The sequence below is a fragment of the Engystomops pustulosus genome, chromosome 1, assembly GCF_040894005.1.
Source record: "Engystomops pustulosus chromosome 1, aEngPut4.maternal, whole genome shotgun sequence".
Taxonomy (NCBI): Eukaryota; Metazoa; Chordata; class Amphibia; order Anura; family Leptodactylidae; genus Engystomops; species Engystomops pustulosus.
The window spans coordinates 101,578,723-101,596,102 of record NC_092411.1 but is presented as its reverse complement, the minus strand read 5'-3'; the positions used below and the strand labels follow the sequence as shown (position 1 = coordinate 101,596,102).

Genomic DNA, 17,380 nt, shown 5'->3' with positions numbered 1-17,380 from the left:
GAATATGGTGCACATCAGTTGGCTCTTCACTGTATTGTCTGTCTTCACACATATGAAGAGGTGTGTTCTTCACAAGTTAGCAGAAGACATGAGTGCAGAAAGGTGTTCTTCACAATAGTATGTAAAGAACAATATGTGTGAAGAACACATTGCAGATGTTTCCATACATCTGCTAACTTATCAGAAGTATATTTGCATTGACTGCCATCAATTGCAAATGTGTGTATTACTGTGATGGTGTATTAACAATAAATGATCCTTAAGTGAAAGCTCGTTCTCGAGCAGGCGAAATACTCGTCAAAGCAACAAATAATCATTGCATGCTTCCACTTAATGGCCCTTTAACCCCTTCCCGACATTTGACGTAATAGTACTGCATCGCGGGAGGTGCGTTCCCGCAAAATGCAGTACTATTACGTCAAGCTTCTGGCTCCGGCTCCTGAAAGGAGCCGGCGCCAGAAGCTGCGGGTGTCGGCTATATATTATAGCTGACACCCGCCTCTAACACCCGCGATCGGAGATTTCTCCGATCGCGGGTGTTAACCCCTAACACGCCGCGGTCGCGCTGACCGCGGCGTGTTAGAGGCATTTAAAGTTACCTGAAGTTGAATCGGACCCCCCCGCGGCGCTTACCGGGGGGGTCCGCTGCTCCGATCGCAGCCCCAGGACTGCCGGTGCCCGGGGCTGCGAGATCTCCCTCCAGAAGCCGGGTCCGTGCCTCCTGGCAGGACCCGGCTGTAAGACACTGGGCATGCGCAGCATGCTCAGTGTCTTACATTACACAGTGCAATACATCTGTATTGCACTGTGTAACCTGTAAAAAAGCTTGAACAAGTGATCAGAAGATCACTTGTTCAAGCTTAGATGTCAGTAACAGTAAAAAAAGTAAAAATAAATAAATAAAGGTTTTTTACAATAAAAATAAATAATAAAAGAAAGTGAAAGTCCCCCCGAACACCACATTTCCCTTTACACAAGTAATAAAGTATAAAAAACACTAAATCACAAAAAAACCCCACTTATTTGGTATCGATGCATCCGTAACAATCTGTACAATAAATCCTAATCATAATTGGACCCGCTCGGTGAACGTGGTAAAAAAAAAAACCCAAAAACTTGCCAAAAATGAAAACTTTTTATCAAATTGCTTTACAAAAAATGTTCTAAAAAGTGATCCGAAAAAGTTACAAGCACCAAAATGATACCAATAAAAAGAGCAACTTGTCACGCAAAAAATAAGCTTACAACCAGCTCCGTAAACCAAAAAATACTATAATTATGCCGCTATAAAAATGGCAATACTAAAACAAATGCAATTTTTTCTATTCTAGTTTTCCTTCAATAAAATTGGACAAATAAAAATAAAACTATATAAATGAGGTATCACCGTAATCGTAGTGATCCGTAGAATAAAGATAATATATTATTGTTATGCTACAGTGAACACCCCCCCCCCCCAAAAATGCTAAAAATCCAAAAGAAGAATTGATGATTTTATTTTCCTCCACACGTAAAAAGTTAATAAAATTGCTTCAATAAGCTAAAAACCCACTAAAATTAAGTTTTTTTTACAGTGCATCTCGTCTCGCAAAAAATAAGCCCTTATTTGTCTAAATTGCTTATAAAATAAATAAAGATTGTATAGCCTATTCCCAACGAGCGTTGTTATAGAACGGCGGGTAGTGACTTTCCAACACCGGTCAGGGTAAGACGGCGGCTGTTCACTGATCGGGGTAAGACGGCGGCTGTTCCTGACAGCCATCCATCCTGCCCCATGGACCAGAAGGGTTACGTCCCCCCCACACACCCCCACTTTATTATTGCTGCTATTGGCTCATCAATTCAGATGAGCCAATAGCAGCGAATTTACTTATGACGTCAGTAATACCGGTCACCATGTCTGTAGACACGGTGATCGGGGCAGGGTGGCGGCTGTTCCTGACAGCCACCAATTTTGCCTTGCGGTCCAGAGGGGTTTTGTTGCCCCCCTCTGTCCATGTTTGCCGCTATTGGCTGGTCGATTTGGTCCAGCCAAAAGCAGCAATATTCGTCACAATGGGCATTGCTAGGGTGAATAAGAGCAACACTTGGCGATAATTTCCCTACGAAAAACGAAGATATGGTACAAAAGTGCTGGCCGTGCACATTGTACAGATTATGCTGTACAACTCTTACGAGCTGTTCCAATGTGCATGTCCTGTCGTATCATTTCTCCGTTTTCAAGAGGAAGATATTAGGAAACTAATATTGGGACAAGAAGGACGGGGCCCCAGTACCTCTGGTTTAGATGTTCCTGTGTTTTGCCAGGACAGCATTTTCCCGGTGAATTCTGCTGCTTCTAATGGTAGGATTCAATAAAGAGTCTGTTCCAAAAGAGAAGTTAGGATGGACACTATATACTAAAAGACCCATGACACCTCCAGAGTAACAAAAGTTTAGTTGGTCCCTTGATATATACTACCTCCTTATACACTAGACATTCACAATTCACGCCCAACCTATTGTGAATTAATTTTGGTAAAATGAAAAATTGTAACAACTGTTATGTCCCATTGCTCCCTATACCCCTCCATTATTTCATAAGGGGCGCCACATAACGGGCACTGAACTTTCCAGAAATAATTGAAATTTCCATCTTGGACTCCATTGCACATCATATTTGGAAACCACCTGTATGTTCAAAATGCTCATTTCACCACGTGTATTACACTACACCACATATTACACCTTGCTATATTCCCCAAGGGGTGTACATTCAACAATTAGGGTCACTTTTCGGGTTTTCCTCTGTTTTGGTACCACTACGGCTCTCCAAATGTATCCTGACACATGTGAAGGATTTCTTGCAAATTTGGCCTCTAAAAGACAAACATCCCTCTTTTCCTCTACTGTGCGCCCATAAAGCATTTTATATGCACATGTGGGGTACTTCTACACTCGGGAGAAATAGTTTTACACCTTTTTCGGGGTTATTTAATATATTATCCCTTGTGGCTTACATAAATTAGTGGTAAAGTGACATTTATAGGAAAATTTTCACCTTTTTAATGATTAGGGCCTAATTGGATCATTCACCTGTAGGGGCAAATACATATATTACACATTGCAAAATTCTCTAAGGGGTGTGCGTTCAAAAATTAGGGTCACTTTTCGGATTCTTCTCTGTTTTATACCACTAGGGTTCTCCAAATGCATGTCAAACATTTCTGTCAAATTTGGCTTCTAAAAGGCAAACATTCCCCTTTCCTTTTACTGTGCGCCCATACAACATTTTATATACACATGTGGGGTACTTCTACACTTGAGAGAAATAGGTTTACACATTTTGGGGGGTTATTACATTTTTTTATCCCTTGTGGCTATATAAAATTAGGAGTAAAATGACCTTTATAAGAAAATGTTCACCTTTTATCTATTTAAGTCCTAATTAAATCAAACACCTTTACAGACAAATACACATATTACACCTTGCTAAATTCTCTAAGGGGTGTGCTTTCCAAAATGGTGACACTTGTTGGGGTTCCCCTCTGTTTTGGTACCACTACGGCTCTCTAAATGCATCCTGACACATGTAAAGGATGTCTGTCAAATTTGGCTTCTAAAAGGCCAACGACCCTCTTTCCCTTCTGAGCTTCACTGCGTACCCATACAACATTTTATTTGCATGTGTGGGGCAATTTTATACTCGGGAGAAATGCTAGTACACATTTTTTGGGGTTGTTTCATCTTTAATGCCTTATGGGATACAAAAATTAGCCGTAAAAGTGACTTTTTTGGGAAAATGTTTACCTTTTTCCTTTTAGGGACCTAATTGAAGCAAACACCTGTAGGGGAAAATACACATATTACACCTTGCTGAATTCTCCAAAGGGTGCACTTTCCAAAATGGTGACACTTGTTGGGGTTCCCCTCTGTTTTGGTACCACTAGGGCTCTCCAAATGCATCCTGACACATGTAAGATGATTGTCAAATCTGGCTTCTAAAAGGCCAAAGCCCCTCTTTCCCTTCTGAGCCCTACTGTGTACCCATACAACACTTTATATGAAAAAGTGGTGCAGTTCTGTGCTTAGGAGAAATAGTTTTACACATCTATGGGGTTGTTTCATCTTTTATCCCTTGTGGCTAACAAAAATTTGGGGTAAAAGTGACTTTTTTTTAGAAAATTTTCACCTTTTTTCCCTTTTGGGGCCTAATTGAATCAAACACCTGTTGGGGAAAATACACAAATTACACATTGCTAAACTCTCCAAGGGGTGTACTTTCCAAAATGGTGTCTCATGTTGGGGCTTTCCTCTGTTTTGGTACCATTATGGCTCTCCAAATGCATCCTGACACATGAAAACTTTTTCAGCCATATTTGCCCTGCAAAAACAAAACAACGCTCTTTCCATTCCAAGTGCCCCCATGTGCCCGTACAGCAGGGTACAGTGACAAAATGGGTATTGGCATACTCAGGAGGAATTGCCCTCAACATTGTAAAATGCATTTTCCTTTTTAACCCATTGTGAAGGTGCAAATTTTAGTGTTCAATGAATCTATAGTAAGATAAAATTACATTTCTGTAATTTCACTTTCATTTATCTTTCACCCTCATGAAACGCTCATAGGGTTAACAAAATTCCCAAAGGTTGTTTTGAATATTTTGAGGGGTGTAGTTTCTAAAATGGTGTCATTTGTGGGGGTTTTCTGTCATGTGGGCCTTATAAAGTCACTTCTAACTAAATTGACCCTCCAAAAGTAGGTTTTGATGATTTTCGTGAAAATCTGAAAAATTGTACCTAAAGTTATAAACCTCCTAACATCCTAAATAAAGGAAAGGAGGATTGAAAAATGATGCCAAGTTAAAGCAGACATGTGGAAAATATTAGTTATCAAGTTATTTTAGTAATATGACCAACTTTCCAAAAAGTAAAAAATTTTGAATTTGGAAAACATTTTTTTTCAAAATTTTTGCCAAATTTCCATTTATTTCATAAATAAATTCTAAATATATTGATTAAATTTCTCAACCAGCATGAAGTACAATGTGTCACGAAAAAACAATCTCAAAATCAACTGGATATGTTAAAGCGTTCCGAAGTTATAACCACTTAAAAAGACACATGTCAGATTTTTAAAAATGGGCCGTGTCAGGAAGGTGAAAAGTGGCTTCAGCGTTAAGGGGTTAATGAATTTCATTATAAAAGTGCAGCGTAAACTTTTTACATTTTCCATTAATTTCATCTAAATGTCCAAATATCCTTAACTTAACGTAGTGTATTGTGGTGTATATTATAATTTTTTTACTAATATTTAAGCAGCCTTATACACTAAAAAGCAAAAGAGTAACAATGTATTGAACTTTTGATTTTTAGACTTCACCAGACACTACAGATTTTTATTTCATCTTGGCTATGTTAAACATAAATTTGCAGTTATTTAGCGTATACTTTGTAATGTAGACTTTTACCTTGTTACTGCATTATTACTATTTTGCTCCTGGTAGTAAAACAATATTTTTCTTCTTGCATCCACGCAAATTGGGATGTACATTACATGAGTGTAAAATAGTGTCCAGAAACAAGGTGAAAAAGCCTTTGCTTCAATTTAGTTGAATTTGGAAACAATGTAAGAAAATTAGAATATTGAAAACTAGTGATTTGGAGTGAAGTGGTGAAGTTAAAGGGGTATTCCCACAAGACAAGATTATTAAATGTATTCAGGGTAAGAAATTAACACATTCTCTAATTCACAGTTATTAACAAAAATACAGCATGTCACATATATAATTCCAACCTGTCTCTAATAGTCCTCGTGTACAGAATTTTTGTTGCCCCTGGATCCGACTCTGGATCTTCTGATTTTAGGATCAGCACACCTATAGCTCTCCTGTATGATGCTTTACTGAGCTGCTCCCTGCCTCTAACCTTCACCCTTGCATTCCGGCACAATCTCACACAGTGACTTCCTGTCTGCGCATTTGAGAAGAGTAAAGCTACATGTTACAGACAGATAAGAGCTTTATCCAGGGGAGGGAAGCACAGCAGATCTGACTGTGTATGTTGTGGCTGAGAAGTAGCAGAGCTGAGAACTGAAAACTTACAGTCTGAACTATCCCCCATCTCTCTTTCACCTGTCCAAACCTGGCTAGTAACCACTATAATCACACTGTCAGAAGCGCGCTAGATAAGATGGCACCACTCACTATCCGAAATTTTCAACACACACGCAGGAAACCTTGGCACACTGAACAAACTCGTTTCCTTTGGCAGTGCTCCAGTCGGGCACATCTGCAGACTTTCTACATTTATGCTAAAAACTTATAAGTCTGCCCTTCACCTTGCTAAGCAGGTCTATTTTAGCAATCTCATATCCTCTCTAACAACCCCGAAAGGCTCTTTGATACACTTCACTCCTTACTAACACCAAAAGTGCAGCCACTTGTCACAGACCTTGGGGCTGAAGATCTGGCCACCTACTTTAAGGATAAAATTGATTTGTATTCACCAAGAAATAATTGCTCAATCCACTCACCCCTCCAATCCCCTTCCCTCCGGTATCTGATCTTGTTCACTCTCTTCCTTTGAGCCAGTCACAGAGGAAGACGTGTCCAGGCTCCTTTCCTCTGCTCCACCCACTACCTGCATCAGTGACCCCATCCCCTCACATCTCGTACAGTCTCTCTCCACAGCAGTCACTTCTCACCTAACTAAAATTTTCAACCTCTCTCTTCTGGTGTCATCCCCTCTTCTTTCAAGCATACTGTTGTTACCGCTCTACTAAAGAAACCTTCACTGGACCCATCCAATGCTACTAACCAGAGACCAGTTTCTAACCTCCCTTTCATCTCCAAACTTCTGCAGTGCCTGGTCTATTCTCGACTAACCCGCTATCTCTCAGCTAACTCCCTCCTCGCCCCCCGGCAATGTGGTTTCCGCTCTATATATTCCACTGAAACTGCACTTTCTAAAGTCTCCAATGATCTCCTCACTGCAAAATCCAAAGATGACTATTCTCTCGTCATTCTCCTGGATCTCTCGGCAGCGTTCGATACTGTGGACCACCAGCTCCTCCTTAGGATGCTTAGCTCCATTGGCCTAAAGGACACTGCACTCTTCTGGTATATACTATACTATATACATCTGCACGTAACATCACCCCTGCCTTAATCCAGAACACTAGTGAATGTCCCTCTGTTGTCTCTAACATCATGTCCTCTCTCTTCTTGAAACTTAATCTTTCTAAGACTGAACTTCTTGTCTTTCCACCATCTACTAACCAACCCAACCTTGACCTCTAAATCTCGGTCTGTGAGATCACTATAGCAGCAGGCCTGCTGTCTTGGGGTTGTGCTGTACTCTGACCTCTCCTTTTCACCATATATTCAGTCTCTTGCTCGCTCTTACCGGATGCATCTCAGAAACATCTCCAGAATCTTATTCACTCTCTACTAGACTACTGTAACTCCCTACTAATCGGTCTCCCACTCGCTAAACTCTCTTCTCTTCAATCTATTCTTAATGCAGCAGCCAGGCTCATCTTTCAGACCAAACGCTATACGGATGCCTCCAGTTTGTGCCAATCACTGCACTGGCTGCCTGTCTCCTTCTGTATTCACTTTAAAATAATAACCCTAATCCACAAAGCTCTGAATAATGCTGCACCTCCCTATCTCTCTTCTCTCATCTCAGTCTGTCACCCTTCCCGTGCTCTTCGATCTGCCATTGACATTAGATTAATCTCTACCTTAATTCGAACCTCTCATGCACGTCTGCAGGACTTCTCCCGAGTTGCTCCAATTCTCTGGAATGCCCTTCTCCGGACTCTCAGACTAATACCCACCCTCCAAAGCTTCAAACGTGCTCTTAAAACCCATCTCTTTAGGCAAGCCTATCACACTCGCTAACAGCATGAAATGTCAACTCTCCCTTTACTAATCCATCCTATGTCCTATCTGCCGTCCGTTATTTGGCAAACAGCAGATAGTTACCAAGCTCCAGTCTTCTCTGCAGTCTTTTTCTCCTAGGACCCTGTAAATAGGCTGGTTCAAGCAGCAAATTTTTTACTTAGTAAATTATTTATTAAATTATTTTATATTGTTCCCCATATGACTGTTTTGTTCTGTAATGTAATATAGTTGTATATGTCCCCTATGATTTGTAAAGCGTTACAGAATTTGATGGCGCTATATAAATAAAGATTTCTTTAAGAAAGAATAAATACCCATCAGAATAAAATCAAGACTGGGTTCAAACTACATAGTGTGTCCAGCCAAATCCTGAGGGATCATACAGACCGATTAGGTCAATTAGTGTGTAGGGGAAAACTACTGGATCTTTAAGATCAACACTATGAGCCCCTACAGACCCAATGAGTCCCTTGAGAGAGTCTGACTTTAAAACTACCATCTCCAATATCATATTGGTTACTACAATGACCAACATCCATTCCAAAGCACCTTATCTTTTTGGTACACTGCATGGCATCCAGTCTGAAATTTCACAGTGATCTAGCTATGTAAAAATGAAGGAGGAGAAGGAGGAATGAATAAAGTTGGAAGAGGGGAGAAGGGAAGAGGGAGGAATTTTTTTTTTTTCAATAAAAATACAAAGCCTGATAAAAACACTGTCGTTTGGCTTGGCAGCCGTGTTCCCACCCAGTAAGCAGCATATTTCTAAATACTTCAATGCAATATATACCATTAGTCTTGCCTATCATTCTAAACCAGGGGTCTCAAACTTAATTTACCTGGGAGCCGCTGGAGGTAGATTCTGGGTAAGGCTTGACCGCATCAAGTTTTCCACAAAAAATGCGCTTAATAATGATATTTTGTAAGATTCAAATGTTTTTATTAACAGTTCTTTAACATTTAACTTTCAGAACATGAATGGACATAAACTGTTTGAACATGGCTTTATCTGCCTTCTTCTTGTTGCTAGAGATCTGACAGCGATTACTCTTGCATAGCCGAGCCACATTTGGCATAAGTGAGGAAGCAGTTGAGACCCTCAGCGCAGCTTGAAGATGAGCATCAGTAATTCTAGACCTGTACTTTGACTTATTGAAGTTCAAGGTAGAGAAAAGCTTTTCGCACAAGTATGTGCTCCCAAAAAGACACATGGTCTGCTTGAACATTCGGGAAAGCTCAGGGAAGCTGGGGGGCAATTCTCTTAAAAATTGCTCAAGTTTGTCTGCTTTGAGTTCAGAGTTACACTGCAGGTCAATGAGCTCTATTTGAAACACTGGAGGGGCATTTTGCACATCAAAGGAGAAGGGGTCTGCAAAAATTTGAAATGTGTCTCTGTGTCTCTTGAAGTTTGCAAATCTATAATCAAATTCCTCCTGTAGCCTCAAAATGACATCCACATACTCCTCATGACTGAATAGTGTGCCTTAATCAATGAGTGACTTGCATGCTGGGAAATGGCAAAGGTTTGTTTGAGAAAGCTGGTCTTTCCACAACATACGTTTTGTAGAGCATGCTTTCACGCTGTCATAGGCAGCATTGACAAGTTGCCCCTGGCCTTGTAACCTCTTATTCAGTACATTAAGCTGTGTGATATCAACCAAAAAAGCTAAGTCCATGAGCCATTTTGGATCACTTAGCAAAGGAACAGAATCCCCATCTTTCTCCATAAAAGCTTTCACTTTCGCTCTCAACTCAAAAAATCTCTTCAATACGTTTCCCCTGCTTAGCCAACGCACCTCGGTAAAGTAGAGCACATCCCCATATTATGAATCTATTTCATTCTGTGTTTTAAGCCCCTGGTTTGGTTAATGCATTTCACAACGAAAGACATCACGTTGTCAAACTTCAGGCATTTGCTGCAAAGGGCCTGCTGATGGATAATGCAGTGCAGATGTCAGGGAAATATCCCTTTATCTCGATGTGATATGTGGTTCCAAATCATTGTACACTACGAGCTGCTCGGTGAATCACTCAGACCTTCACATGTTTGAGAGAATTCCACTTTATTTAGGTTGCAGACAGTTTTTATAGGTTCTTGAGACAAAGGAGCCTACTGACCATACCCACATTCCAATAGCCAACAGCATGTAACTGAAAGATGATCTGTGTACGCGGGGGATGGTGCTATTCACAGGGATCTTTGTATATATACATGATAGAAGAACAGATTCAAAAATGGATTCTATTCCCTGACAATTCCTCCCTTTTTGTGAATAATTTCAGGTACTGCTCAGGTGGTACATTGACATATGCTAATCACACATCCAGGACTTATCTAACCCTTCACCTGCTTCCCTCCTGAGCATCCTGAACATTATATCACAACACAATTCATGTAAATCCATTGTAAAGGGCAGATCTGTACATCCTATTGGTGTATATCCTTATACATGTCACCCTACCAACCCCTGAGTACTACTAGACATGTTATACGGCGCACACTGTAGTAGGAGTGGTAGGAGTGATAATGTCCATAGCAGCATGGAGCTACACAGATTCATGTTCTGTAGTCTCTGGGTCCTGCACCATTCTTCAGCTGTCACTGTCTCGTTGTAGTTTCTACACGTGGATATGTCACAGGTACTTGGGATGACCCTTCAAAAGACTCTCAGGTGTCACATCAGGACCATCTCATCACCTGGGTGCAGGTCCTCTGCTCTAGCTACTTTAGGTTCTGGAACTGAAACAGATACTTGGTTATGCACCTAAGAAAAAAAATGTATCTGCAGGTTTTGGACACCCCACCAATTCTCTATGACATCTCTAGACAACCTTAGGGAAGTATATGTTCATCCATGGGGCAATTCTAAAAACAACCTCAGTAGGTGAAAAGACTTTTTAATCCCTAGAGCTCTCGTCAACTATATTACTGCCCCAATAGGGAGTTTTACTTTAGTCTGTAGAATAAGTGGAATAACATATTCCTCGATCCCTGGCTGTGGTCTTTACAGTTGCTTTAGTTACAGGATAGGGTTCAGATTACCCAGAAAAGAGGTCCACACACATAAGTACATGTTCGTAGCTACTTACCTTTGGTAGCTGTACTTAGCCAATCTACAACCTCTGGAAGGGGTAAAGCGGCTTTGGAGTGTATATATGAGGGTCTTCACTACTCTCCCTACATTGTAATAAGCACATATAAACTTGTGTAAATGGACAGTAGCAAAAGTGAATCTGAGTGATACTCAATACTTATCCACTACGGAGCATATAGAGTCTTAGACTGGTGTCTCACCCTGTGGGTGCACTGAACCATAATAGGGTAAAGGGCCCTTGGCAGACATTGCTTGTCACCTTTTTGCCATAGTCCTCCCTCCATCCATGGGGTCCCAGTGTTACTCCAGTCTTGCTTCCTCACCTGTGAAGCCGGTTTCTATATAGACAGGAGTATAGATAACCCTACTGGGCCAGCGAGGGTCACGGACTGTACTGATCCAGGCTCCTTTCCCCTAGGTTTTCTAGTAACCAGTATGGTCACTTCATGTATTAGAGCTTTAAAGGTTTTTCCTTCTAGTATGGACCTTTATGTAACACTAAGGCCTCTATCAGCTATTTCAAAGTCTCATAGTTGTTGATAACCTTACTATATGAAGTTAGGAATCATAAGGAATCCCAAAAGACTCACATTCTTCCCCTCTGCCACTTTACACCCCTCCATCAGTGCCTTCACCTCCGCCTCCTGTACAGACAGGTAGGTCAGGAGTGGTTCTGCTGCTGTTACCTCATGTTGTGTGACCGCTGCACATCTGATGTGGAATTAACCTCATTCCTGGTTTCTAAAGCCATCTACAAAAAAACTCAAAATGCAGATTAATGAGATATTCAGTTTTGACATTACAAAAAGGTAACTGGTTCATTAATCATTACGTTAATAGAAAATTTTAAATATAACCATACAACCCGTCTACCTCATGTCTCCCCCCCTTTGAATCTAGCGAAAGTAGTGGAGCTGGATTCAATGTAATACATCATAAAGAGGGCACATTGTAACCAAGGTTTCTAGTTATGAAGAGGTGAAATAGTAACAGGATAGTCCAAAACTACTACAGAAGCTTTATATACGTAGGCAGCAGTAGGATACAAAACCAAGAAGATCCAGGTTGTCATGTGACACACGATCAGCAGCTTCCGGTCTGTGTCCTCTCCTCTGAGGTGCTTGGCTTAAACTTAAATGAGAACAATAGAAAATGAGCAATATATTCCAGAAAAACACAGTTTTGGGACCAATGCCGATGTATCAATGCTGTATAATAGGAGACATACAGTATACAAATACCTTAGATCTTATTATAACCTATACAGTCATACTGGTGGCACATACTGGGCAGAAGCATCACTAGAGACAGTGACATAGGAGGCTTCTAGGGATGTTATAACTTCTGCCTAAAAAGCTCCTAATAATAATCTCAGTCATAGCTGCTGAATAGGACTAATAGTATGGGATCATAGGGAGGTTTTACTCCTGGTTATAACATTAAAATTAGATGTTGCACTGAATCAATCCCAAAATCTGCCATGTACCATGAGGGTTATCATGAACACATATTCTCATTGTTCCTTTCTTCTCTTAACATTCCAACATGTGCTCCCCCCCCCCCCCGTGTTCACTGAGACAGGGGGGGGCAGCCCCCTCCTTCTCCCTGTGGTGTCTGTAGTACTAGGTGTCCCAGCATGCCAAGAGAACAAAGAAAGAATCCAACACACCATTGTAACATCTATGATCACTGTATCATCCTACACAAATTGCAAAAACTTTTGACCACACCCTTCAAACTTTAGGTGTATTATAAAGTTTTACACTACATTTCTGATGTTTTTAAACATAAATCACAGGATTTCTCAGGTCCAAGCCTGCAATTAACAATGTCCACAATTGTGTGCTGTGCTTTCCTCACATCTGGTAACTCTGATGAAATACCATTTGCACTATACATGATATAGGCAAAACACATATTTATCTCTTTTCCATAATCTGCAGGACTGTAAAATGGAATAAACTCATAGAACATCTACAGTATCTGGCAAGGGTCAGCTCAGGGAATCCAGTTGGGACTGCACAACCGTCCAGGAGCTCTCCCCACAGAAGACCAAAATCCGTAACAAATATGTTACTACCCGGGTTTTTGGACCTTGTAGTTCTGAGAGGTGACTCTTAGATAAGCAGGCACAGTCTCCTACATTTATTCCCTGGGTACTATATCTTAGTTGTCTTCTAAAGTTACAGCAATACAGCTAAATACAGCTGAGCGGAGTGTGGGTGCAAATCCAAAGATCTTTAGGCAATGCATCATTCCCCATACCACTGGTCTATTAAAGTATATCAAAGTGAGAAACATCTGAACACTATGTCTTTGTCCTGTTGGAGCCCGCACTTTTTCTAATCTAGTCTTGACCGGATATATTCCAGTGTGGGGGTTGGGTCTAGGTGCCACATTGCATGCACATGTCTCCGCCAGTCTGTTTCTTTGTTTCCATACATCAATTCATCCACCATTTTCGGGTGGAGGCAGAACTTTTTCTGAATGTTGTCTTTTGTCTGTCCAACGTTTTTGTCCGTCATCGTCATAACACTCATACAACACACAATTTCCTATGGCTGCCTCTTTATAACCTCCTCTGGTCACTTCCTCTGTAACTTTCTTCTATCCACTTGCAATTTCCATCATATCATCATTATGCAACCAGCCTTTGTTCTTTTAAGAACCTTTCCATTTACCAACATACAAACAACCACCTTTTGGCATATACTTGTCCTTTTCCAACATTCTCTGACATCCTTTTACAGCCTCTTTTTTTTATCATTCAAGATCCGTACGTCTGGTTTCCCTCTGAATTGCCTCTCATCCTACCTAGCAATTTTTCCCATAATTTTCTATATATCTCTAGTGCCGGCACACACACGCAGTCACTCACTCTTCCATAGGGCAGTTTTAACCACTTCTAATTCTAAAAAATTTTTTTTCTTTTTTTTTTTTTTAAACCGTTTGCCCGTCAAGAAATGACTGCAGTCCCCTTCCTTGAAGCAGCTCTGGAACCTACCACACAAAATAAATTTATAAAGTCCGACTGTCCAAACTCAGTCTACTTTGTCTCAAGCGAATTACGTTCCAAAAAGCTGCTTGTCTAGGAGACTCTTTAGGTAGGGGCAATTCCTAGAATGTTGCGTTCTTAAAACCAGTACAGTACAGTATCACAATAGCGCTATCAAACACACATGTTCAAACTCACACAATACCCATATACACTACCACACATCACATCACAAATAAACTAACAAGATTCTTTGGACTGGGCAATATAGGCATGCAACTCACCGGACGTGGGGCCATCCAAACAAGGAGAGACAGAACAATTTGTAAGAAAAAAGCTTCTTACCTTTTTGTGCAGCTGCATGATCTGTCTGTCCTGAAAGGATGATCCCTAAATTCTCCGGTAGGCGTCATGCAAACCCATGTCGCTGTTCGAGCGCCATGTTTTGTCAGGGAAATATCCCTTTATCTCGATGTGATATGTGGTTCCAAATCATTGTACAGTACGAGCTGCTCGGTGAATCACTCAGACCTTCACATGTTTGAGAGAATTCCACTTTATTTAGGTTGCAGACAGTTTTTATAGGTTCTTGAGACAAAGGAGCCTACTGACCATACCCACATTCCAATAGCCAACAGCATGTAACTGAAAGATGATCTGTGTTCGCGGGGGATGGTGCTATTCACAGGGATATTTGTATATATACATGATAGAAGACCAGATTCAAAAATGGATTCTATTCCCTGACACAGAGCAATGACCTCCTCTAAACTTTCCTCTTCCTTTTTTTATTAACAAGTGCCACCAGTCCTTTTTTCCTCCCTATCATTGATGGCGCTGCATCAGTTGGTATTCCGACAAACTTCCTCCAAGGCAAACCAGCATTCTGAAAAGCATCACACAGCTGGTGAAATATTTCTTGAGCGGTGGTCTGGCCATGCATTGGAACTAGTGAGAGCAACTCCTCTGTGACTTCAAAATTGTCATCTCAGTGCAAACAAACAGAGTGACATGTTAAAGGTACCGACTCAATATATAGTTTTTGGAAAAATATCAAATATCTTTATTTAAATTCATACTACAGACAAGTTAAAAACATTTAAAGGAAACCTACCACTTGAAGTGGCAGGTTTCAGAAGAAAACACCGAGCACCAGCTCAGCCTGAGCCTCCCTGCGTCGGCTATACAGTTTAAAAAGTGTTTTAAACCGCGATACCGCGGTTTAAAACACTATCAAAAATAAGCACCAGCTCAGCCTGAGCTGGTGCTCGGTGTTTTCTTCTGAATCCTGCCACTTCAAGTGGTAGGTTTCCTTTAAAAGCACCAACATGTGCAAATTCATGTCCTATGTAATCAGTCAAATATGTGCAAAATGATGCAAGGATTACAATAGCAGCCACGTAGATATGTGCAAAGAATAAGCAGTGGTTGCTGTGAAACCCTTTCCCCTGTAATGCCCGCACTATGCAATCAATTTCCTAGTATAATATAAAGCATAAATAAATACAATCAAAGCTCTATATGCTGTGAAATGGCTAAATAAATGAAAAGATATCACCGGGATGACAGGAGGGGGGTTTGGCTCCCCACGCATTGCGCCACCTAGCCCTGTGGCTTCTTCAGGGGTGTATCAAAATTGTCATCAACACCCCGGACATAGATTGCAAGCTGGGCAGTGTCAGTGATGTCTGTGGTCTCATCAAGAGCGATTGAGTATACACTGAAACATTTTATTTTCTCACACAGTTGAAAGGTCAGAAATGCGCTCTGCCACGGTGTTGGAAGAAAGGCTGACGTTGCTAAACTGACCTTTCTTTTCTGGAGAGATAATACTTGCAGCCTGTAACATGCACTTTTTTATAAATTCCCCTTCTTTAAATGACTTTCCTGCTTTAGCAATCATCATACTAACTACGTAGCTGACTTCGACTGCTGCATCATTCTCTTTGGTTGCTTTCTTAAAGAAATCTTGTTGCCTCAGCAGACATGTCTTAGGTTTAGCAACCTGGTTGTTTCTCTCATCTTCCTGGTACTTTGCATACTCCTCAGCATGTCTAGTTGTGTAATGACGCTTCAAATTGTATTCTTTAGGCACTGCAACTTTCTCTGTGCAAATAAGACAAGTTGGGATGCCCTTGTGCTCAATAAAGAAATATTGCTTTTCCCACTTTTCTTGAAATTGTCTGTGCTCATCATCAACCTTTCTCTTCACTGCAGGCTTTGAGCAAGATATATTTGGGGCTGCGTCGCCAAAACTTAGGCCTATGGTGCCTTGAGATACCCACTTCAGGGCAAGGTGCTCTGGATGAGCGGCAATAGTTTCCCAGTCCCCCGAGCTGCCTAGCATGACCTTCGGCAACATTTAAACCTTATTTTTACTGACAGGAGTAACCAAATACCTTTAGGGTGGGCACCTGGTCTGGTTTATAAAAATAGCACTCCTCCACTCTGCTGTGCCCCCCTGTATATTTCTTGCCCTGTATGCTAATACTGAGCATCAAGGAGGAGGAGACGTCGGGGTTTCTCAATGGGCGTCTCCTTCTCCATGTGCCTCAATCCAATCACAGAGAGAGTCACAGCCAGGAAGAAAAAAACTCCTTGTCTGTGACACTCTTCGATGTGATTGGATCACAACACAGCCAGGGAGAAGGAGACGCCCATTGAGAAACAACTGCGTCTCCACCTCCCATGCAGGGCCTCCAATGGCAGAACGTCCGGTCGCTTGACTGGGAAGAAGAAAAAAAAGTGGGGCGGGGAGAGCGTGACTGACAGGCTCCCCAGCCTGTCAGTCACGCTCTCCCTGCCCCACTTTTTTTTTCTACCCAGCCTGCACTAGATTGAAAACAAAACTCCCGGTGAGAAGAAGCTGCTGTCATGGCGTCTCCCAGCGCAAGGAAAGCCCCGAGCTGGGAGACGTGTTTTCTCTATGAACGCGTCCTGTGCACCGAGGGGTCCCAAGCTCCTACCGCACTGAGCCCCCCCCCCCAGTACTTGCCTCTCCGTGTCCCTACCATCGAAGAAGATGAAGTCGCCGCTCTGACCGGCACCAAGTGCGTTCAGAGCGGCGACTTCATCTTCTTCAAGTACCGGAGGGAAGGGGATTAAGGTGCCTAAGTGCTTTTCCAGATGGGGGCCGCAAAATATTGTCACAAGTTTATGACCCCTGTTCTAAACGATGTGCCATTCCCACATGTTCATATGCTACACTCCCAATATACAAAACGTGAACACGCCTAACCAGCACAATAGGTTGGTACCTGAGTATTCCTTAGAACTCATTCCTAGCCCCTGTGTCCCTTTTTTTTTTTACCTGAAGCAAAATCTTTCAATGTGACCTCCCAATATGTTGTTTATAATGTGAATCCTGTTCCCTAATGTGGTTACTAATACATGCAATCTAC

General features: G+C 41.5%; 1 long non-coding RNA gene and 1 gene segment (V, D, J or C); one reads left to right on the top strand and one right to left on the bottom strand.

Moving 5' to 3' along the window:
- The window catches only part of LOC140128465 (immunoglobulin heavy constant mu-like), a 476,316-nt gene that overhangs the window by 301,752 nt on the left and 157,184 nt on the right, over positions 1–17,380 (bottom strand).
- The window catches only part of LOC140128510 (uncharacterized), a 53,221-nt gene that overhangs the window by 35,709 nt on the left and 132 nt on the right, over positions 1–17,380 (top strand). The window lies entirely within an intron of this gene.